The sequence below is a fragment of the Protopterus annectens genome, chromosome 8.part0 (genome assembly GCF_019279795.1).
Source record: "Protopterus annectens isolate FY-2018-M chromosome 8.part0, PAN1.0, whole genome shotgun sequence".
NCBI classification, from domain to species: Eukaryota; Metazoa; Chordata; order Ceratodontiformes; family Protopteridae; genus Protopterus; species Protopterus annectens.
The window spans coordinates 769440528-769465602 of record NC_056741.1 but is presented as its reverse complement, the minus strand read 5'-3'; the positions used below and the strand labels follow the sequence as shown (position 1 = coordinate 769465602).

General features: G+C 41.5%; 1 protein-coding gene across 2 annotated transcripts in view; it reads right to left on the bottom strand.

Annotated features, from left to right (window-relative positions):
- TESK2 (testis associated actin remodelling kinase 2) overlaps positions 1 to 25075 on the bottom strand; it is a 1590840-nt gene that overhangs the window by 1135742 nt on the left and 430023 nt on the right. The gene's annotated exons all lie outside the window — the stretch shown is intronic.

The following is a 25075-nucleotide window of genomic DNA, read 5'->3' as shown; positions in this document are numbered from 1 at the left end:
GTCTGCTGAGATCCAGTATGGGTCTCCAGTCCAGTCCCCTGTATTCTTTGGAACTAAAAAGAACCTTGAATAAGTCCCGGATCCTATTTGGTCTATGGGAACCTGTTGTAGGACTCTTTCTAGCAACTTCTTTATTTCCAAGGTTGCTTGCTTCCTGTGACTGGGTGGAGCATCCAGAATGTTTCTTACAACCAGGGCAGAAAAAGAAAAAGGTATGGGGTAACGTCTGTATATGATGCTTTGTACCCACTTGTCTTTTGTTATTTCTAGCCAGGTGTCTGGATACAAAGACAGTCGACCCCTGACAGTCTCCAGAGAGGGACAGATGGGCCTCCTTTCAGGAGTGCTGAAACAGCTTATCAAAGAAAGACTCTCAGTTGTCCTGGTTCTGTGGACCCCCTCTGCCACATGGCCGACGTCTTCCATTATTGCTTCCCCCTCTGCACCTGGGGGAAGGTTCACCACATGTGTCTTGAAAAGTTCTCTGGGATTTTTGAAACCACATTTTTCCTCCCTTTTGACCTTTAGGATAAGGTCTAGAAGATGTGGAAAAACGGACCCCAATGATAGAGAGAGTTTTTCCTTCCTGCTCACACCTGGTTAGTGTCTCTTACTTTAGGCACGAACAAGGAGAAGCCGAAGTGGGCATTAAAGGATGACTTGAAGGGTTCTGCAAAGTTACAAGGGCGCATCCAGGAATGTCTCCCGAGGACAATTCCTGAACGCGCTAACCTACTGGCCCCATCAGCTGCATAAGAAATGAGCATCATGGACAAGTTAACTAATGAATCTAAGGTGGACAGCTGGAAGGATACTTTGCCTTATACCCCTGCAGCTACTGAACCCTGGAGAGTATCTCCAAGCTCTTTTAGGAGATCTTTCTGTAATCTAGTGAAATGAGTTTGATAATTCAGAGACCCGAGTGTGAAGGTCACTAAAGAAAACATGCGCTTTCCATATCTGTCCATCGTACAAGACTCTGTTCGAAGGACGGACAGAGGTGGACGTTTCAGACAACTCCTTTTTGGTGGCCGCCGCCACCACCATAGCATCTACCGGGACACCTTTAGTAAGGAAGGTTTTGTCTTCATCAGAAGTAATGAATTTATTTGGCCTCCGGGGAACAGGCTCCACTGAATCTGGAGACTCCCATGCCTTTCGACAAACTAAACCCATAAGTTTGTCGACAGGCAGACACACCCAAGTGGTGGAAGGGCGAGACCCAAAAGCCTTCAGGTACACAAACTCCTCATCAGAAGGGGTGATGGGCTTCCACCCGCCTCTCTGTTTAAGGATTTCTAGGATGTCTGCAAAGGAGACATCCTCAGAGGGTGACCGTGGGGACTTCCTGACTCATCAAGGTCTGCGTCTGACGTAACAGATTTCTTCAGGGGTCCAGGTGCTTCCTCTTACATAATTCTCTTGCAAGAGACCTCTTCAGAAGGGTATTCTGGGAAGTTTTCGGAAGAGATGGGTTCACCCACTGGGGGATCCTGAGGCTTTTGATCGTCACGCCTGTGTGGGATCGGTTGTGCAGAGACCGACACCAGTGCCTTCTGGGGAAGAATGACAGGATCTGGGAGTGGAGCTGCTCATGTGCACAACACACTCCTCATCATGAAAGCCCCCCACACATGGACAGGATCTGAGAGTGGAGCTGCTCGTGGGGACACCACTCTCATCGTCTCGAAAGCTCCCCGCCCATGGCTCGAAGAAGCCACCAGCTCTGAAGAACCAAAGGGCCTCCCCTGAGCCAAGGTGGTTGGCTCCAAAGCCGATGTAGGAGTCGAGCTGACCTGTACAGAGGCCCCAAGAAGCAAAGTCAGATTCGACAAATGTCCGACCCAACCGGGGAGCGTAGGCACCTAGACTCCTCGAGCTCAGATGGCACTGAGGAAGTCGGAGCAGAAGTCGGAGCTGTATATCCTGAAGCAGGTCTTGGGTCCGATGGTTCCACTTCAACCAGTTCCAGTTCCATGCATTCCAGCTCTGATGTCCTGATGTGGGTCAAAGGAGGAATCGAAAGAGAAGGGGTAGGTCCACTCTGTTCCTAAGCCCATTGGGTTGGTTCAGACAATTTGACCAGAGCAGGTGTGCTCAAGAGCCTCCGCACCACACAATCCATGTCCTCATCTATCAAACTTCTGAAGAGCCGAGAGAAGGGGGCAGGAGATTTAGACCTCTGAAGTATGGGGGGGTCTCAATGTCGGAGACACCGGCTCTGAGACTGTATTACTACCATCTGCTCCGAAGACAGAGGAGCCAAGGTAGAAACTTTTTTCGGCCCGACTGACTTCGGGTCCGTTGAGGTCAATTTACAGATTTCTGAAGACTGTCCAGAATGATCAGAAGATGAAGAGGACCTCTTTGATGTCTTCTTATGTCCAGAATGAGGGGAAGAGGTTTTCTTAGCTGCACTCTGACTATCTTCTAAACTTTCAGAAAAGGAAGTCTTCAATAATCCTCTCAAGATAAGCTTATTTATTTTTCGAGGAGAACCCTTGAACTGAACGAATGACATATGGAGCATGACTCCTGCAAATGCATGGCTCCAAGACAATATACACATTGTGTATGGCCGTCTGTTAAGGACATCTTCTGGGAACAGTTAGCATATTTCTTAAAGCTGGAAGGCTTGGACTCCCAATAAGCACAAAACTAAGGAAGCTCTCCAAGTTAAACGAGCTCCAAAAGAAAAACATAGCAGCTTAACTTTTTACAGAGCAAACCACGCAGGAAAAAACACACTAATGAAAGAAAGTGAGTCGCTCTCTAAATTAAACGAGCAAACTCGGAAAGGGAAAGTAAAAACTTTTTTTTTTTTTTAAATGCACACCACACACAAGTAGTAAAACCCTCAAACTGAAACTGGCTTCATCACTCTGTAACTTAAATGAGTGATTCAATGAAGACTATCCTCTATAAAAAAAACACACAAATTCTAAATGCTAACTAAATTCTCAATACTAAGGCTAAACTGTATAAAAATTAACACTACAGCAAATCCGGGACAGGGTTGAAATACGGGCCTAACGATAAATGACAGCCCAAGAAAAAAAAAACACGAAAAAACAGACAGTATAGTTATCAATAACAACTTTCAAAGATAATGAGGAGAAAGTACTAAATGACTAATTTTAGAAAAAGACTTTTTAGTTTGATAATTATAATCCAAAAAAGGCAACTTAGCCAGAGCCAGTTGAACACACCCAATCTGTTTAGCAGCAAATGAGATCTGGGGAATGCACTGGAGCATCATGGGATAGGGAGTAAGCCATGAGCTAGTTGGAGACCTCGAGCTTTAGTAAATGGCCGAGTCGGAACTGAAGATCGGTTCCGATCCCACAAATAAAGAATGAAGGCGAGATGGGACAACTTCACATATTTTATTTAAATATTGCTTAACTACATTAAGTTGCAATTATACTGATCTGTGTGGTGAAACTTTCTTGTACTTTTCTGCTTTTTCCACGTTTTAGCCAAAAAAGTTACCTGTTTGCATTTTCTTAGTTTTTTCTGGGACATTAGCCTTGTGGCTTCATTTTCAATTGTGGAATAAAGGTGCATTACTGCAAGATTTTAGCATCATTTGTATACTACACTGCACTTCTCTCTCCATAAAGTAGAATTCCATTTTAAAGCTAGCTGCCTGTATTTTGATCCCTTTCCGGGGCTTTAATCTTGTAGTTTCATTCACAGTTGTGTCAGAATTGTGAGCTACTGCCAGACTTGAGCATCATTTGGTCATATGAAGAAACATTTTTTTCCATCAGCAGTATTACTGGTAAATTTCTGCATAGTCTGATGCCTTAGTCTGTGGTGGGATTACAGTACTGGCATTGTGAATTCTGCTCTGGGGTTTGTACTTCAGTACTTTTACATCCATTTATATTCCAGATTTGCTGTGACAGTCTTACATTCTGTTTATCATTTACCTGCTTAAAGTTGCATTCCAGTGCCTGTTTACTTTGCCACAGTTTTTTCCCCACTGTTCTTTGTGTTTGATCCAGAACTCACTAAGACATTAAGATAAAGTTTCTGAAATTCTAACCACAGGACTAGCGCTCCAATATTGGCTTTATTTGATTTGACCCTCTTCTATTAAGTCTGCTTCCTGCAGCTGAATTTTCTTCTCAGCCCTCTCACCATTTTCCTGTTGTGGTTTTAAAAGGCAGTTTTCTCTGGCTTCCAACCCTTATGGCAATCTGACTTCTTTAGTCACTCCATCCCCTCTTTCATTGCTACTGTCTATTACTTAAGCTATTCAAGTACTTTTCCCATACACTGCTTTCCATATATTCATAATAGTAAGTGCCCAAACAGCAAACCACTACTGCTCAAGAGCAAACTGCCCTTACTACAAATTATCTGCTGCACATTCTCCTACACTTTCCATCTGCTTGTCACCCTTCTCACTGAGTTAATCCTGCTCCATCCTTGGAAGATGAGAGATTAATTTTATTGCTTTGCATTTCAGTTAACCATTTTACTACTGCTTTATTTTTTTTTATTTGTTGATTTTGTCTTTAAATCATTTTTAAGATCCACAATACCTGAAATTGCCTTGCCCGGGTAGTTTACGTTGTTTAGCTGCAGTGGTGGTGCTGCGGTAGCGTTGTCACCTCACAGTAAGATGTTGTCCTGTTCGATTCTCAGCTAGAGCGTCTTCTGTGTGGAGACATGCGTGAATGGGCGTACCTTTGTTGAAGGTTGTGCGTCAGGGCTGGCAACTCGGCATGTAAAAATCTACTGCCAATCATTAGCGGACTGAAGTTCCGCTGTGGCGACCCCTAACCGGGAAAAGCCAAAAGGCACAAACAAGTTGTAGCATTACACACTCGAGCAATCTTTTTGGTGCTTTCACATTAAGAGATTAGCAGTGGCCTGTACAGACACCAATGCCTAGACAGTACATTTTTAATCTATAACATTACCCTTAAAACTGAAACCTGTAACTTAGTGTGGCAAAAACAAAGCTTATAGCAGCTAGTCTGAGCATTAAACAAGCACTACTAGCCAATCTGATCACACTCTAATCTAGTCTAGTACCAAACCCCAAAGACCATCCAAGGAGAACTTTGTGTAGCCAAGTCCATAACCTACAACAGCCCACCCAAATACAAGTCCAGACAAAGTACAGTTTTGTACCTACCATAAATGTAGATGTCCGAGAGGTATGCATCTGCAGTCCTAACATATGGGTTGTCCTGCCTCAGGCAGCCCTTCGGTCGGCCGGATTCCAAAGTCTGGGTCTGGCCTCGGCTGATGTCGCACTTCACCCGACGTCATAGCTGCTGTGAATTGGGTATAAAGGCATCAGCCGATGCCATTTTCCTCAGTGTTTCTTGCCCCAGATGCCAGGTGCCCTCTAGGAAGGCTAAATTTGGATAAATGCAAAAGATTCCAAATAGTAGAGAGCAAACAATATAAGCATGTATGTACATATATACAAACAAATACACCATAATAGATTCCCCCAGCTAGCTACAAGATGGGCAAATACCCTAGGAGTACCACAGAGGGGAAGGAGGGTGGGTAATCCTGACTGCAGATGCATACCTCTCGGACATCTACATTTATGGTAGGTACAAAACTGTACTATGTCCTTCAAGGATGCATCTGCAGTCCTAACATATGGGTAGAATACCATAGCCAAACTAGGGGAGGAGGCACTAAGATGATTATGGTGTAGCTAAGATCCCTTGCAAAACAGCAGTTGCAAAACCTGCTCGGGATCTGGAGTATAAAGGAAGATTATAATGCTTGGCAAATGTATGCACGGAGCTCCAAGTAGCAGCTTCTAAAATGTCTTTGGTAGCCACTCCTCGTAGGAAAGCTGTAGTAGTGGCTGTAGCCCTTGTGGAGTGAGGTCTGATGTTTTCTGGAGTTGCCTTTCCATGAAAAGAATAACAAAATCTAATGCAATTTCCTATCCATTTTGAGATTGTCTGTTTTGAAATAGCTTTTCCTTCCATTCCTGTTGCATATGCTACCAGAAGCTGGTCAGTTTTTCTGTTGGTCTTGGTTCTGTCCAGACAGTAGCGCAATTGCCTGTGCACATCCAAGGTATGTAGTAATCTTTCCCCCCTGTTCTGTGGGTTGGGGAAGAATGCTGGTAGGTGGATTGCTTGGTTCAATGATACCCTGGAGACCACTTTTGGCATAAAAGTAGGGTTGGTTCTCAAGGACACTCTATCCTGATGGAAGATAAGGAAGGGCTGTACTGACATTAATGCCTGTAATTCAGAAACCCTTCTTGCTGAAGTGATTGCAAGCAGGAAAGCAGTTTTCCAAGATAAGAACTGTAATTCTGCTGTTGCTGCTGGCTCGAAAGGGGGAAGTGTTAACTTTTCCAGCACAAAGTTAAGGTCCCATGTAGGCAAAGGTGGCTTCCTTGGAGGCTTTACATTTTTAATTCCTCTCAGAAACTGCCTGAGTAGAGGATGAGAAAGGACTGGAGGATCCATGTTGTATTCTGCTGAAATTGCTGATGCATGAATCTTAATGGAGGAGTAAGACAGGCCATTGTGGAAAAGTTCTGCTAAATATTCCAGGATGTTAGCTGTGTTTGCTAATGATACATTTTCTCCTTTTGCTGCACTCCAAATGAGGTATCTCTTCCATTTGGCTGAATAAGTCTTCCTTGTGGAGGGTCTGCGAGCCTCCAGGATAATGTCCTTAACCCTCTGAGATAAATCTGGGTTATTTTGTTTTATGTAATGTTCCAGGCAGCTAGCTGCAGTGTTTTCAAGTTTGGATGTAGGATCTTGTAGTTGTTCTGTGTTAGCAGTAAAGGAACTAGAGGTAGAGGCCATGCGTGTGTCCGAGACATACTCCTCAGTAGCGGGTACCAATGCTGCCTTGGCCAGTCTGCAGCTATCAGAATGATCCTTGGGTGATCTTCTTTGATCTTCAGTAGCACTTTGTGCATCAAAGGAAGAGGTGGGAATGCATACGCTGTCAGGTTTTCCCAACTGAAGGATAGGGAGTCCACCTTCCAAGCAAGAGGGTGGTATGTCCTTGTGCAGAATTTCCTCAATTGGCGGTTGTGTGGGGATGCGAACGGGTCTATTTCTGGTAGTCCCCATTGCTTTGTAATGGTTTTGAAGATGTCTGGATGCAGCATCCATTCGTGGGCATCCGTGGTAGTTCTGCTTAAGGTGTCTGCTAGTATATTTTCTTTTCCCGGCACAAATTTTGCCTGGAGTTGAATGTTGAAGTTCAGGGCCACATTCCACAGGTCCATTGCCATCCGGCATAGAGGATATGAGTGTGTTCCTCCCTGTTTGTTGATATACCACATGACTGTGGTGTTGTCCGTCCTTATCAGCAAATGACCCTGTTGAAGAAAAGGTCTGAATGTCTGTAGTGCCTGTTTCACTGCCAGCATCTCTTTTAGATTTATGTGAAGGTTCAGCTGGTCTTGTATCCATAGGCCTTGTATACACTTCTCCACCATGTGTGCCCCCCAGCCTAGGTCTGAGGCGTCCGTGGTGATAGTCTGGCTTGGGTGAGGTTTGTGGAAAGGCAGTCCTCTGTTCATCTGACAGGCCTGAGCCCACCACAGGAATTCTTGTTTCAGGCATGGGATTATTGGAATCTGGGCTTCTAGACTGTGCTTGTGTTGAGACCATACATTCCTTAGGTACCATTGCAACTTCCTCATATGCTGTCTGGCATGTGGTATCAATATTATGTAGGATGCCATGTAACCCAGGGCTTGTAGGACTTTCCTTGTTGTAAGCTGGTTCTGTGTTGTTAATGCCATGAAATATAGTGGTAGTTGCTTTTGCTTTTCTGCTGTGAGAAATGCCATCTGATTTGATGTGTCCAGTTCTGCATAGGGTTACCACCTGTCCCACTTTGCGAGGGACAGTCCCTCTTTGGGCAGTTGTGTCCTGTGAAAAAAATCAAAAAATGGCAAATGTCCTGACATTTTACGACAAAAATATTTCTAAGTTTTCTTTAATAGTTGCATAAAACAGTTATGTTTTTATCTGAAACGCCTAAATGTTATATGAAATAGCATAAGCAACTCAAATGCTACAAGAATAAGCTTTTATTTTGGCAAAAAAGTGAAGTTATATATTTTGTCCTGCAAAATCTGACATTTCTACAAAAAATGTCCCACTTTGGGTATTTGAAAAGGTGGCAACCCTAGTTCTGCACCCAAGAATGTTATCCTTTGGGATGGTACCAGTCTTGACTTTTTCATGTTGACTGTGTATCCCAGGGCTTGCAGTAGTTGTATAACCTTTTCCAAATCTTTTGTTAATTTGGTCTTGTTGTCCGCTTGTATTAGGCAGTCGTCCAGGTATGGGTAAATCTGAATTCCCTGAAGCCTGCAATGAGCAATTACTGATGCCAGGCATTTCGTGAATACTCTGGGCGCAGTAGATAAGCCAAAGGGCAATGCTGAGAATTGATAATGCTCTGATCCTGCAAGAAATCTGAGGTATCTTCTGCTATCTGGTTGTATAGGGACGTGCAGGTATGCCTCCTTGAGATCTAGAGTCACCAGCCAAGACTCCTTGCCCAGCATGGGAAGAAGTTGCTGTAGGGTCAGCATTTTGAATTTTGGAACAATGAGATATGTGTTCAGAGCGGACAGGTCGAGAATAGGCCTCCATTGGTTTTCTTTTCTTGGTACCAGGAAAAGTCTGGAGTAAAATCCTTGCCCTTGTTCCATGAGAGGTACCTTTTCTATAGCTCTCATCCTTAGTAGGTGGTTGATTTGTTCTAGAGCGTTTGTTTTTTGGTTTGGTGGTAGGTTTGGCATTCCTCTCTTTTTTTGGTAGAGTGTGGAAGTGAAACCTGTAGCCTTTGTCTATTGTCTGTAAAATCCACTTGCCTCCTGTAATGTAATGCCAGTTTACGGAAAATAAGGCTAGCTTTCCGCCTAAGGGTGCTTCCAGTTGTTCCCTGGTAGGCGGTATCAGAGCCAAGTTATTGTGTCTGTCCTGTGGAAGTGGTCGTAGCTGGATCTGTGGCAGTACTTATCTGGTTGTTAGGCTGCCACTGACGTCCCCTGTAGGCACCTCTGGATTGACCTCTCCCTCTTGGGCGCCTATTTCTGCCTCTCTGTGCTCTGGAGGTGTCTGGAAAGGACCAATTCTTCGAAGGCCAACTTCTACTAAACCTTGGAGGCTGGACCTGTAAGAAATCCTTGACTGCTTGGACAGATTTTGCTTTTTCTTCCACCTTCTTTAGCACTTGCTGTGCAGGGGAACCAAACAAACTTTGCTTCTCCATGGGAGCATCTAGAAGTTTTGACTTTACATGGTCTGGTAAGGATTGTTCTTTTAACCATGCATGCCTTCTAATCACTGTTCCAGTCATAGCTGATCTAAAGGAAGCCTCCAGTGCATCATAGCCGCATTTTAAGGAATGATTACTGACCTGCTGAGTGTTATGTACCAAATCCTGAAGGGACTTATGGTCTATAGGTTCAGGAGAGGACAGTTTTTTATTAAGCTGGTCTAACAAAAATTCCTGATACTGAATCATGTGGAATTGACAGTTTAAGGCCCTAGCCGAAAGAGTAGCAGAAGTATAAACTTTTTTACCCCATCTCTAATGCTCTAGATTCTCTTTCAGAGGGGAGGGGGTTTCTGGCAGAGGCAGCTGCTACAGCTTTGGGGCCCTGTGAAATGGTTTCAGGATCTGCAATAGGAGCCTTATACATGTGAAAGTGTGTGTCCGGGACCCTGTAATATCTATCGGGCTTGGCAGGGGCCGGGGGAAGAGTCAGGGGCAGTACAAGCATCATTATATGCATCATCAACAACTGTTAGTACTGGGGGAATGGCTAAAGGCCTATGCTGTGGTAAATGTAAAAAGGTCCTTAGCCGTTTCCTTGAATCTGAAAAATCCTGGCCCTGCCATTGAAAATGCTCTCTCATAGCATGTAAAGTTTCCCCAAAAGAAAATTCCTCAGGAGGAGAGGCAGAAGGAATGGAGTCTTCTGCATCAGAATCCTCATAAGGGGAATATGGGCCTTCTGGAGGTTCTGAGTTTTCTGAATCATCCGAGGAATAGTCTGTAGAAACTGGATCCGGGGGCTCTGCTCTAGGCCTCTTCTCTGGAGGGGGTTGAGAGGCCCTGTCAGGGTGAGGTTGGGATCCCCTGATCAAAGAAATGAGATCCTCAGCCAGGCGGAGCATTTGGGAACTAGAGGTAGGCCTGTGTGAGGGGGTTTTAGCAGGCAAGGCCTTAGAAGATTTAGCTGCTTTAGCCCTAGAAAAAGCCTTGATAGACATAGATGCAGGGGGCCTAGCAGCTCCACGTGCAGGAGTAGATATGTCTAAAGGAATAGTATCTGATAAATCCTGGGTACCTGCAACAGCAGTGGAAATTTCAGTAGCAGATTCAACCATGCTGTGTGAGGCCTCGGCTATAGGAGGCATGCTTTCGGCTGAAGGAAGAACCGTGGACTGGGTTTCCGCCGAAACCGAGACACTTGCGGTTGGCTTAACCGTGGTTTCGGCCGAAACCGCGGACCGCGAGTGTCGGTCCTTTTCCTTACGCTTTTTAACTAATTGTGAAGTCGGAGTCTCCGACGGCATTTTGTAAGCAAAAGCGGGACCAAAAAACTCCTCTGCAAACTCCGACCGACGTCTAAGTGTCCGTCGGTTGAAGGAAGCACAGGCTAGACAAGCTGCTACGGCGTGGTCTGGGCCTAAGCAAGGAAGGCAGTAAGAGTGGAAATCCTTATGAGGTATTTGTTTCCCACAAGTTAAACAGTTATTTACTTTTTCTGACATCGGCTGAGGAAAGAAAGAGTCCCCAACGGGGTACTTAGCTTTTTAGAAGTCTTCGGTAGTAGTAATCTCTGGATCTGACCGACCGGCACTTGCGAACAGCTTCTGCTTCGGGCACCGCGCGGCAAGAAAGACTGAGGAAAATGGCGTCGGCTGATGCCTTTATACCCAATTCACAGCAGCTATGACGTCGGGTGAAGTGCGACATCAGCCGAGGCCAGACCCAGACTTTGGAATCCGGCCGACCGAAGGGCTGCCTGAGGCAGGACAACCCATATGTTAGGACTGCAGATGCATTCTTGAAGGACATCAGAGATATGTACATTTTCAAATGTCTCCGAAGCCAGCTTAGTACATATACTCATCATCCTGAGATAGTGCAGCAATGGTCTTAAGTTCACTGACAACCATTTAATCCTTAAAGAAACAAACACTGTATTGCAAGAGATGCACAATACAGAATTTCACTGGAGGCAAAAATCTCAATACAAGCAAGGTTATCAAGAAATAAATACTACATATCCACCACAGAAATAGAGCAGGTTATGCTGAGCCACTAAAATCCATCCTCAAACATCAAGGCCCTCCTAAGCCTATAAATGGAAACACCAATCTTAAGTAATCTCTAAAGCACTCACCAAAACCAGCACCAAACACCATACATGTATCTACACCCAGTGGAGCCTCAAGAGCAATGCCCATAAGGCAAGAAAACACATTACCCAGGATTCCTGTAAAGGCATACTCCATTGTACAACACACAGATGCCTACTCATCAGAATGAACTATTGTTAGTTGCTTATCTGGAGCCAGGATCCACCACATTACGCACACACTGAAGTCACTACATCACTGGTACCAGTATGATTCTATCAAGGTCCGTGTATGCACTAATGACCCAAGATGTAACTCCTTGGACTACATGAAAAAATACAGTACTAATTTCTCTGAATGTGTGTCTCAAGCACTTATGTGCCTTGTAGTGAGCAGCTTTATACCTTCACCAAGAATGAAGCCACAGTATAAAGAAAAGGTGACCAACTTGAATAATTAATTGGCTTAGTTTCTGCTGTCTTTCTGGGGGGACATGGTTAACAAACCATATTGCTTTGTAAAGAATGCTCTGCACCTATCCCCCCTAGGCTTTTGAATATTGGCAGAAATGTTATCCAACCCCCTTAGAGCCATTTTTAGGCAATGCCAAGCTGATTAATCTACCAATGTAGCAAATAAAACCCAAAGAACCCTTAAGGTGTTACTCCTCACTGCTAGGAGCCTAAACAAGAAACTCCACATACAAGTTCTCTTCACTATGGGAAACACATAGCTGTGCCATTACCAAGATATGGTTTACATCTGCAGAAAGTACTCCAGCAGTACAAGGTTTTTTAGAGCCTTTCACACATTTAGACCATCAGCTGCATAGACAGGGACAAAAGGTAGAGGAGTATCGCTCTGCATTTGCAACAATTAAACCTCCAGGTTGGTTAACACGATGATACCCTGGAGTTTATCTTACTGAAGATCACCTTAGACAAAGTCTGATACCATTTCCTAGCAAGCTATAGGTCACCCTCTATATTCCAAGAATCCCATAGCTCATACCAAGAACTACAGAAGACACTCACCATTAAATCAAATGCCCCATTGAAAGGGGAATTTAACTACCCCCTTTAGTATGGGAAACATACACTGCCTCAAACTCATGGGCATGACAATTCCTAGACCAACATAAATACTCTTGACCAGATAGTGCACACCCACCAGATGTTCAAACATACTGTACCTGGTACTCACCAATAAGGGAAAGTGCTGTTCACTCCCCAGTGTCACATCCTCGCTGGTGAGGCTGGACCACAAAGCGGTCTCATTTGAAATAAAAATCAGCTCAGCAGCCCCAGCAGACTACATCCTATTAAGAGATATTTTGCCAAAATTCAGTGCCACTCCCCAGCCAGAGTTCACAGCAAACTAAGTAGAATTGTTCTAGAAAACTCTACATAACCATGTAAATGGATGCATAGAGGCTGCTGTGCTTACTAGAAGACAGCCCAAAACAAACTATAAACAAACCACACTGGTGACTGGTGGAATCCTAACCTTAACAGGCTATACAACAAAAGGAAAAAGTCATCTCTAAAAATCCGGAAGAGAAACTTCCATAATGATAACAGCTCTCTAATTAAACTAATCAGGAAACTCACACGACCAAGTCCAACAAGGCCAATTACAATATTATGACAATGTCATAAGCTAAAGACAACCACAAGGTATTTTACAGCTAGGCCTATAACCTTAAAGACAGCATACAGTAGTGTGCCGAACTGGTGGCCAAAGGTGCCACCTTCATGAAGCACAGTGCACAGAGAATCTGTTGGCTGACAAATTCAACTCAAACTTCACCCCCCCCCCTCTGCCTTCCCCCATGAAATACCTACTAGCATAACCCCAAAATATTAGCATGGAGCATGTCCTGGCAGTGCTTGCTACAGCCAAACACAACCTCAATGGACCCCCCCCCCCCCAACAATATCCTGGGATGCCTCCTGCATAGTTTGAAACATGACCCATCAGGACCACTGGAGCTATTTTACAACTATAGCCTCAAAACAGGCTTTGCACCATAAGAATGGAGAACTACAACTATCCCACTTCGCAATGGTGGACCATCAATTGACCCCAGAAACTACAGACCCTTTAGTGTGACTGGTCCAGTATGCAAAGCCAAGGAATGAAATATCATGGAAATGATCAACAAAGACATAGGCAAATTTCAGACACTGGACTAACTCAATACGTCTTTGCCAAGGGAAAGCCATGCATATTAAATCTGGTGGACTTCTTTAAGATCATCACAGAGACAATGAACAAGGGGAATGCAGTGCATGCCTCCTACCTTGCTCTGGGTGTTTGATACAATACTCCCAATAGAGTACAGTTGACAAACTCACCAAACTGGGCATACAAACTCACCAAACTGGGCATAAACCCCTACATAACTCACTGGATTGCCAGGTGGCTCACAGACAAGGACCCAGGAAGCCAGGACTGGCGAGACCCCTCTACTAAGAGACCAGTCACCAGTATGGCACAGGAGGACTATGTACTGGGACTGCTATTTCGCATCTGTCTCTTAGAGGTAAAGGTTAATGTCAAGGGACTTTGGTTAACCAATTAGATTCTCCTAATGACACAAACATCTTACAAGAGGGTCTAGCACAGACAAATGGCTGGGGCCAAAGTTATTGATTAAAACTCAATGCCAAGAAATGCACTGCAGTGCCTTTTGGGAAAATGGCTAATTACTCTATCGATAAGACAACCCTAAGAGTTGAACCGGTAGTCAGGGATCTGGGAACATATGTAAACAATAATGTTCATAGGTTCATAGATTAGTACTAAGCTAACTGCCCTTGCGAGCCATTTTCAGCCTAGCCAATTATCCCTTGTGAGACTCAAACCCTGTACCTTCTGCTTGTAAGGGAAACACCTTAACCATTAGGCCACCCTGGATAATCTGGCCTTTGACCAACATACGGCCAACACAGTAAGAAAATAATTCTACATTGCCAAATTTTAAGTAAGGGCATAGCATCTGAATTCAGCAAAGCCATACTGCCTCTTTATTCGGCCCTTATCGGACCCAACATGGAGTATAATGCCCCCCTTGGCATGTACCTGATCAGACATGTCCAACAGCTGGAACGACTACAAAGGTTTGTTACCAGAGAAATCATTGTCTAAACACACTGTCCTACACAATCACCTTAAAGCCTTATTTCTATAATCTGTCTCTTACAGGTTACTGAGAGACAATATATGCTCAGCATACAAGGCATTCTCAGATCCAGCTATAATGTACCTTTTATACATCCACAAAATGAACAGCATCACAACTACATTCAAATATTTAAATTTTACTTGCAACAAAAATAGGACATGTTGTTGAGACATCTCAGAGGATCCCCATTCCCTGAGGACGTCTCCCCCATCCATGTACAGCAGAATCCATCCCTAACCTTATTTAAACATAACTTTGACCAATGGATAGAAAATTGGAAATTTACCCTGGGTCTGTCCACCATGTTTCTGACAGAGACGCAGACAATAACTATGCCCAAACTAACATGCCCTCCCCCAAATAACCTTTAGAAACTTCCTACATGATTAGGCTTATAAAGGGCTCTGGGAGTTGCTAGCCTAGTATATACCTATGAACCTACAAACTACACAGAGGACTATGGTATTTTTCGAACTGCCCTATACTGATTTGCTTCTTATTTCTCTGGATGCACTCAGGGTGTGTCTGGTATTAATTCTTGTTCCCTCCATATTCTCGATTGTGGAGTATTGTAGGGCTCTGTTCTTGGCTCCTGCTCCCTTCTTTTGGCTGTGTATCTTCTGCCACTGGGAGATGTTATTCATTCAAGAGGTCTACATCATCAGTTATACTGATGACACCCAGCTTTACCTCTTATTCCATTAAGTACATGTCTGCTCTTAACTATTACACAAACTTAAAATTCATCTACGACTGGACAGTTAGCAATATGACTGAGCTCAACATATCCAAGATGGTGGCAATGGCTGCTCATGCAACTCTTAGTGAGTCCTATGTACTGGATTTGTCTCTGAATATCTCTTACAGTGAATTTACACTGTTTTATGTGAACATTGCAAGATCTTTGAGTAATTACTGCACACAGGCTGCTGCTTATAGACTAGGTTGCAGCAGCTGGTAAGTCCTCTTGCTTCAAACTTTAAAATGTCAAACTGATCAACTGCCTCACTCCCCTTTCTGCTCTGTCTACTGTAATGCACGTGCTTATCTCCATACTTGACTGCTGCAATGTGATGCCCTACACCTAGATCCAATAACAGTTGATGCAGATGACTGGTCCCTCACTAGGGCCTCCAAATCCCAACATATTACACCATTTTTAAGGACTCTGCACTATCTGCCTATTAAGTAGTGTACAATTTACAAGTTTCTAGTGTTAGTCTATGTAACAGCCCTGGGTTTGAGCTCCCATCTGCAGGAGCCACTGTCCTGCTACAAGCCTACTAGATCCCTTGACTCTGCTTCAATAGGGCTGCTGCGCGCAATTCCCCTGTGCTGCCTGAAGTCCTTGGGCATCTTGGTATTTTATGAAAGCCCTGATTTGTGCAGTGTGCAACACCCCCCTCCTCAGTTCACAGAGTTCCAAACTCTTGCTGTTTTCAACCAAGAATTAAAACACAAGGAAACTTACATGTATATAAAAGAAAACAAACTATATTAATATGTTAAAATTAAGGCACCAAAGCTACATACTAAAACTATCCACAATTACTTTATTTAAAAGAACAGAGGGTGAGCGCTTTTGCAACTCAATGTTGCTTCATCAGACAATACAAATGCAAACCATGCTGGGTTAAATACTTAGGCAATCAGGATAATTTCAAACATTTAAAGCAATATAGTCAACACAATTAAATATTACTAATGCACATCTGATAAAACCATATATAGCAAAGTTAAAACCAGATAATAAGGATTAATAGTGGTGGGGATGTGGAGAACTATACAGAAGAGGCAGAACAAAAATGGATTATTAAGTTAAACGCAGATAGATATCCAGGTTTGAATGGCTGCACCTCAATAGTCCCTTGCCTTAAAGCAAGACGTCTTAAAACATAAATTTTTTAAGTCTTATAATAAAATTGTTATAGTTAGGAAGATTTTATACGGAAAATATTTATAGCATAAATGGTACTTTTATACAGATTTAATTTTGGTTTTAACTTTGCTATATATGGTTTTATCAGATGTGCATTAGTAGTATTTAATTGTGTTGACTATATTGCTTTAAATGTTTGAAATGACCATGATTGCCTAAGTATTTAACCCAGCATGGTTTGCATTTGTATTGTCTGATGAAGCAACATTGAGTTGCGAAAGCGCTCACCCTCTGTTCTTTTAAATAAAGTAATTGTGGATAGTTTTAGTGTGTAGCTTTGGTGCCTTAATTTTACCTTTATTGCTGTACTCTTGGCACCCTAGCGTACCTGCAGCCAGTTCAGTTTGTACACTTGTTCGTTTGTTTTATTCGGCCAAGGACACACTAATTTTCCTAACAAAAAATGGATATGGACATCAACCAAGAATCCTTAAATGAACACAGTTGATTTTTGAAATTATTGGATGTCCCAGGAAATCCATTAATAAATACTGAAGCACAGACAAGTGTAATGGACATTGTCTCTGGTATGGAAGAGTTGCTTGAATTTCAGGTGCAATATAGGGGGTTGGAAAACCTTCTCTATAAATACAAAAGACTACAATGGCAGAGGTTGCATCTGCAAGCGTCATTGGAAGCAAAAGTAATTCCTCGTGGCTTATGTATACTAAATATGCCTACCTATGGGAATTCTTATCCTGAACTGTTACGTAAGTGGAAAGAGTTGAATTTATCTTTTAGCTCCAAATACATGGAGCTTCTTATAGAATTTTTTTCACCACTTGAGACTGAATTAAAATCAGAGATCATGGCTCTAGAGAACAAGATATCTACAACTTTCTCTACTGCCATTACTTTGAATAAAATGGGCCAGCTACATGAGAACATCAGTGCCTATGAAAGAAAACTCCAAAATATTAAATTAAACAAACTGAACAGAGATAAACTCGATTTCAAGAAAAATAATGTATTTTCATGGCCAAGGGACTCTATAAATAGACCTACTACTCAAAATCCTGCTACTACGAACGTAGAGAATAGTAGGACATTGAATGTTGATATACAACCATCTACTTCCGGTTTTTGCGCTAGTAATCAGACTGCCAATATGGTAACAACAGTTATACATAGAAAAGAAAGTGCTAACGTTAGTAACTCTGCTTCTAGAGCTACTTCTTATGTTTTAGCTGCGAATGGAGATATATCTACATCGACTGGGAGTAAGAAACAACAGAATGAAGAACGAAGTAACGCTAGCAATACAGGTAAGAGTCCTACAAGTTGCATACAAGCTAGCACTACAGATAGCAGCGTTTTTTAGACAATTTGAAAGTGGGAGAGTTTTCTTTGAAAACAGCTTTCCCATTCAGAGCCAGGGCAAGAAGCAATCCAACTATGGTGAATATAGCAAAGGAACACCATATGGACAGAACTGTACATTTCTCGAAAAAAAGGAGAATGTAAATAATCTTGTTGTAAATATTTCTTCTATTACATTGACTAATGAACAGAGTAACTTACTTGACAAGGGTCTATCCTTTATTCCTGCCAGAAAGGCAGACTTAACAGAAATAACAGATTTGAAATTACTTGGCAGAAATTTAAGCTTAAAATGCATGTTTCCTAAAAACAATGATGCAGAAATTAATGTATATAAGAAACCCAGTACGTTTATACCCTTTACCCCTCCAGGCATACAAAGATTTTTAGATATTTGTGAACATGCCTTTAAAGAAATACATACTACTAATTCAAATGGCTGCTCCTTTTATAACCTTTCTGTATCAGAATACAGGGCTTTGGATGAATTACAGAATTTACACTCTATTGTTATAAAGCAGGCAGATAAAGGTGGTAAAATTGTCTTAATGGATAAAGATTTGTATGTTACTCAGATGAATGTTTTATTACTAGATAATCTTATCTATCGACCATTAACAAAAGCAGCTGTAACTGCTATTATTGATAAGGTGTCTTTTTTAGTATTTGACCTACTGATCACAGGATTAATTGATGAATCTTTGTTTAATTATTTTCTGGTGCAGAAACCTTTAATTCCCAGAATATACAGTCTACCCAAGATTCATAAGCATACCACTGTTCCGCCTATGCGACCCATTGTATCAGGTGCAGGTTGGTGTACTGAGCCTTTGTCAATTTATGTAGAAGGCATTTTACATGAATTTTTAAATAATTGTCACACTACTTTGAGAGATACAAATATGTTTTTACAGTGTATATATGACCTAATGGAAACTATTGATAATGATGAAGCATTTGTATTTCTCACGATGGATATTGAATCTCTATTTACGAGTATTCCAAATGTATGGGGAATTGATAAAGTGAATTTTTAAATACAGATAGGAAACTTATCTCAGATAAGATTATGTTGGTGTGTAGTCTGTTAGAAATTATACTTGAAAATAATGTTGTGACTTTCCAAGATGAGTTCTTTCTACAGATAAATGGCGTGGCAATGGGCACCTCCTGTGCAAATACTTGCGCCAATTTATCATTAGTAAGATGGGAAGAAGAATATGTTTTATCAGTTTTGAATCCTTATTATGATTCTATTCTCTGGTATGTACATTTTGTGGATGACGTTTTTATTTTGTGGAAAGGGCATGGTTCTAATGTTAGTAATTTTGTAGATTATTTACACAGTACCACAGATTTTTGAAATTTTCTTATACTTTTTCTGATATATCCATTGATTTTTTAGATGCAAGTGTAACTAAAACTGACTTAAAAAAGTTAAAAACTAGCATCTATTATAAACCAACTAGAACCAATGCTGGTCTCCACAAATCTAGTATGCATCCAAGACACATATCTAGAAACGTCCTTAAAGGACAAGTATTCAGAACTCTACACCTACACAATGATGATGAAGAGGCTGCAACTGCCTTAAACAAATTACACAGTGAGTTTGAAAATAGAGGTTATTCTAGCTCAGAAATCACGAATGTGATAGCTGAAGCATGGAAAGCTAGATCAACAAGATGTAAACCCTATATGAGCTCACATAGAACTAACAATAGAACAAATGGAAATATTGATACTGATAAGTATAAATTCAGGGTAGTTTTTCATTTTGCCAGTGATATCAATAAATATACAGATATCATAAAGAAGAACTGGCACCTACTACAAGAGATACTGCATCTTGTTTAGATGATTGGTGATGCACCTAATTTTAGTTTTAGAAATAATGTGTCATTGAAGCAACATTTGTGTAACAAAGAGCATAAACCTTATAGAAAAAATTTTTCTAACAGACAAGGCACTTTTCCATGTAGGAATTGTGCAGCCCATCAGTATATATATACTAGAAATGAGTACATCCGTCCAGTGAAACATTTTAAGTTACATACTAAGAAATATTATGACTGTAAGAGTACAGATGTTATTTACTTTAGTTTCTGTCAAGTGCATTGTCATGCTTATTATATAGGGAAAACAAATAGAACCTTTAAAGATAGAATATTAGAACATGTGAGAGACATACGGAACCAGAAGCAATCTAATGCCCTGGCTGATCATATTTTAAATACAAATGGTACTCATTGTTTTAAATTTTTGGTCCTACAACAGATAAGGACTAATAGAGGTGGGGATGTGGAGAACTATACAGAAGAGGCAGAACAAAAATGGATTATTAAGTTAAACGCAGATAGATATCCAGGTTTGAATGGCTGCACCTCATTAGTCCCTTGCTTTAAAGCAAGACGTCTTAAACATTAATTTTTTAAGTCTTATAATAAAATTGTTATAGTTAGGAAGATTTTATATGGAAAATATTTATAGCATAAATGGTACTTTTATACAGATTTAATTTTGGTTTTAACTTTGCTATATATGGTTTTATCAGATGTGCATTAGTAGTATTTAATTGTGTTGACTATATTACTTTAAATATTTGAAATGATCCTGACTGCCTAAGTATTTAACTCAGCATGGTTTGCATTTGTATTGTCTGATGAAGCAACATTGAGTTGCGAAAGCGCTCACCCTCTATTCTTTTAAATAAAGTAATTGTGGATAGTTTTAGTGTGTAGCTTTGGTGCCTTAATTTTACCGTTATTGCTGTACTCTTGGCACCCTAGCGTACCTGCAGCCGGTTCAGTTTGTACACTTGTATATTAATATGTTCCCAGTTGCATACGTTATGCATCATGTATGTTCTTTTTAAAACTCAGTCCAACATTACATACATTGCTCAATTCCCGCCTTCCCTTAAACCTCAGCCCTCATTCTAAAAATTATTCTGCATGTGTTCCCATTTATTTATATGCAATTTGCTCCTTTCCTTTTCTAAAGATTCCACTTCCAGTTCTTTTACCTCTGTTATAATACTGAATACTTCAAATATAACTGGATTAGACTATTAGTTCCATTTTTAGTAACTGCTTTTTTGGCAGCCACCAAAATTAAACTTTACAAGGCCTTACTATGTCTAGGCAATTCAGGTATTTTGTCCCAGCTCACGGGAATCACTTCCTTAGTGAAACCCAATTACTCTCCCAAAAAGTCTAACAGTACTCTGTAGGGAATTTTTAAAATCTGCCAACACATTGCACTCCCAAAACATATGTTCCCAGTTACCTTTTCCTTCCCCTTCACACCTCCAACTTTTGCCATCTATGCGAGGAAAATTCTTTGGTGTCTGTTTGAGATATTAAAATACCTATGCAAATACTTCCAAATAAAAATCCTAAACAATTCTAAACTTTGTTGCATACCTGAAAGAGGCATGCATATGTCCTATAATGTTCCCCAGTAAATAAGTCTTCCCAATCTTTTCTAACTTCCTCTGAGTCTAGAGTTATTGTGCAATTTTCTATATATGCCCTACTAATTATCCCTTTTAACATCAGCTTACGTTCTCCATGCAACTAAAATTCTATCAAAGCAGGTCGTTCACTTATGAATTCTCTATTCCTTTCTCTTTGTCTATATTCTGATATCAATTCCTGGTAGGAAAGGAAGTCTTTAGGCTCCACTCCAAATGTCTTCTTGACCTCATCCCATTCTATTACCTTTCCCTTCCTAGTTATTTGCTCCCAATACCTTGGTTCCATAGTCAGTTTCTCTAGTAAATTCCAGCCCCCTCTTGCCTATTCACTGTATCCCTATTTGCAGTCACCCCATGGGCAAAGTCTCCATTCTCCATTTTATGCTGACTCAGTTCTTTGAAAATTTTCTGAACATAGTATTCTGTGTGGTTACTCTCCTTAAGGATCAACATCCAAAATCCCACTCTCTCCTTTGAATTATCCCATTTCCTCACCACCCCTTTTCACTTTGAATTATAGCTTTTTGTTTCTGTTTTGTATATGAGCCTTAATCATATAGCTCAAACATATCTCTTCAAATCAGGTAATCCTAAACCACCTTGGTAAAATCAACTTATCCCACTTAACCCTTGCCTTCTTCCCCTCCCAGATAAATTCTTTCACTTCTGTAGTAAACTATTGTCCCCAACTTCTCCTGACTGATACAAATATACTCGACTTGCATATAAAACTAAAGGGACTAAACATTTTCACTGCTTGTATCTTGGTATCCATAACCATAAATTGAAAGTTATGTACTCACCATAACTAGGCTTCAGTGTTTTCCACTTCCATTCTTCCTCAACACATGGGTTCGGATCCAATACTCAGATCCAACTCCGCCGCATACTCCAAACTTAGAATCCAACTCTCAGGCTCCTCCCTCTACCCATAATGCCTTAGTCCACCCCCCATTACCTCAGATCAAGTTTGTTGCCACAAGACCAATATAGGTAGAAAGACATGAACAACTGACAAAAAAAGGAAGGGCTCAAACCTGGAACTATAAATTCCAAAGCACAGTCCAACAGGTTTCCCCAGAAGATTGAAGGATGGAGGATAGATGGGAGGGAATTTGAGGAAGAATGAAAATGACCAACACAGATGCCTAGTTATGGTGAGTACATAACTTAAATCTGATATTGTCCTTTTCATTCTTCAACACGTGGGACAGAGTCTCCAGCTACAATGAACTTGGGTGACCCCCATGTAAGGATATTATAAAGTACCCCCAAACCAAATGCGGCTCTGTTTCTAGATACAGTATCTAATTTGTAACGAGTACTGGATCATGTGGCTGTTGTGCAAACATCATCAACAGATATTCTTAACCAAAAAGCAGATGAAGCAGATATGGATCTTGCTGAATGAGCCTTGGGTGGTTTGGTTAAGGAAATAACTTGCTGAGAACAGATCCAAGAAATAGTCTGTAATCCATTTAGCTAAACTGACTTTAGTAAGTGGCAACCCCATTTTTTGGTGAAAAACAAATAGTTTATCTCATTTTCTGATTTGTTTTGTCCTGTGAAAATGAAAACATAATTGTGTACATCAAAGAGATGAAGCACGTACACTCCTTTATTCGAAAAATTTGGAAAGAAGACTGGTAAGTGAACATATTGATTAATGTTTTCAGAAACTACTTTAGGTGAACAGTAAGTGTCTGTAAGGTTTCAGGAAACAGCCTGGAGTTCAGATATTCTATTTGCAGAAGTACTGGCAACTAAGAAGTCCATTTTCCAAGAAAGGAATTTTATACCATTTTTACCTGAAGGTTCAAAAGGTTTCTGAGTTAAACCTTGAAGTATAACTGTCAAATCCCAGGAAGATGAAGGGTCCTTTTCTGGTGGTCTGAGAAGAAAAATGCCTTTTAAAAATGCTTTGCATAATATGGAAGAAGCCAAGGAACAATTGCGGACTCCTGTGTGAAAATTATAGACAACTAACTGTAGCATAATGGTAGAAAAACAAGCTCCTCCTTTAAATAGTACTGACAAAAATTCAAATACTGCAGAAATTGAGCAGAAAGGGGATCAAGCTCATTCTTCAAGGCCCAAAGGGAGAATCTTTTCCACCTCCTCTTGTAAACTTTCTTAGCAGAGTCTTTTTGCCAAGACAAAATGATGGTACGTACAGGGGAAGACAGTCTTGGCTGTGTATCCATTACTGGAAGCGTGGAAACCATGCTGTTAGAGAGCCTGGATATTGGGATGTTGGATTCCTGAGAGGTGTTGGAGGACATCTAGAGATGGTTCCAGTATCCATGGAGAATAACAAAGATGAGACCGCAGAAAGGGGAACCATACCCGTTACGGCTAGTAAGGGGCAATGAGGATGACCGAGCTCTTCAGCCAGCTTGCTTTCTGCAGAAATGTAGGAATCAAAGGAAGAGGGGGCATAGGCATAAAGATGACTGTAGGGCCAAATGTGGACTATAGCATTACAGTGCCTATTTTGATGTGATATTACATGTCTCGAAGATCTATAGAGCACATCAAGTTGTCGTTGCAAAGAAATGGCAGAACAGACTGTACATGATGGCCATTCGAAACTTTCACTTCTTCATGTGATGATTCAATTTGCTTAGATGAAAAATTGGCCTCTGGTACACTGTCTTTTCAGGCACTAAAAAGAAGCGCGAGTACGTTCTGAATCCTATCTAGTCTGGTGGGACCTCGTGGATGACTCTTGTCTAGCAGCTTTTGAATTTCTTGTGCAGCCACTTTCCTCTGACTGGGTGGAACATTGGGAAGTCTCTTCCTTTTGTGAAAAGGAAGTTGGAAAAATGGAATGGAATAACCTTTGGATATGACTTTTAGCACCCAGGAATTTTATGTCTGTCCGGGTGTCTGAGTGCAGTTAAATTGTTCCCAGACTGCCTCCAGAGATGAACAGTTAGGCAATACTTCATGAATGCTGGAATGGTCTGTCCACAAAGGAATCCCAGAAACCCTGGTTCTGTGGGCTTCTTCTGCCTCTAGAGACATCTCCCATTAGAACCTCCTCCTCTGCCTCTGGAGTTGTCCATGTACGGATCTTGGAAAGGACCCGGAGGTTTACCAAACCATATCTTCTTACCACCTCTCTAATCCCTGAAGAAAGTTCATTGAGGGGTAGAAAATTTGATCCCCATGGCAAATAGTGTTTTCCCTTCTTGCTCACTGTGGGTAAGCATCTCTTTTACTAATGGCCCAAATAAGGACATGCCATCAAAGGGTTGACGATGAATGTCTTAAAGGACTCAGCAGAGTTGCATAGCCGCATCAAGACAGGTTTTCTTATGGCGACGGCTAAACCAGCCCCTCGTGAGATCCCTTCAGCCGTGTAAGAAATTAACCTTGGTGAAGTATTTGAGGCAGACAGACGCCAGATGAAATCATGTTCTTTTGAAATCCTCTGCAGACAGACTCCGAGACAGTATTTGAATTTTCCTTAGTCAAATTTCTCTTTAGTCCTGTGAAGCGTGCCAGGTAATTAAGAGACCTCAGAGCAAAGATTGCAGAGAAAAAGACTCCTTCCATATCTGTCTAGTACCCTAGACTCCTTTTTTGGGAGATAGAAAGAAGAGCCCATTTTTGCTAGCTCTTTCTTAGTGCCTGCCGCCACCACCATAGCATCTACTGGGACTCCTTTGCTCCAGCGGAGCTTTCTTTGGGAGGGGATAGAAATTTGTCAGGTCTTTTCAGGATAGGTTCGCCAATATCTGGAACCTTTCAAGCTCTTAACAAGGAGTTCATCCATCAGGGGGGATAACCCA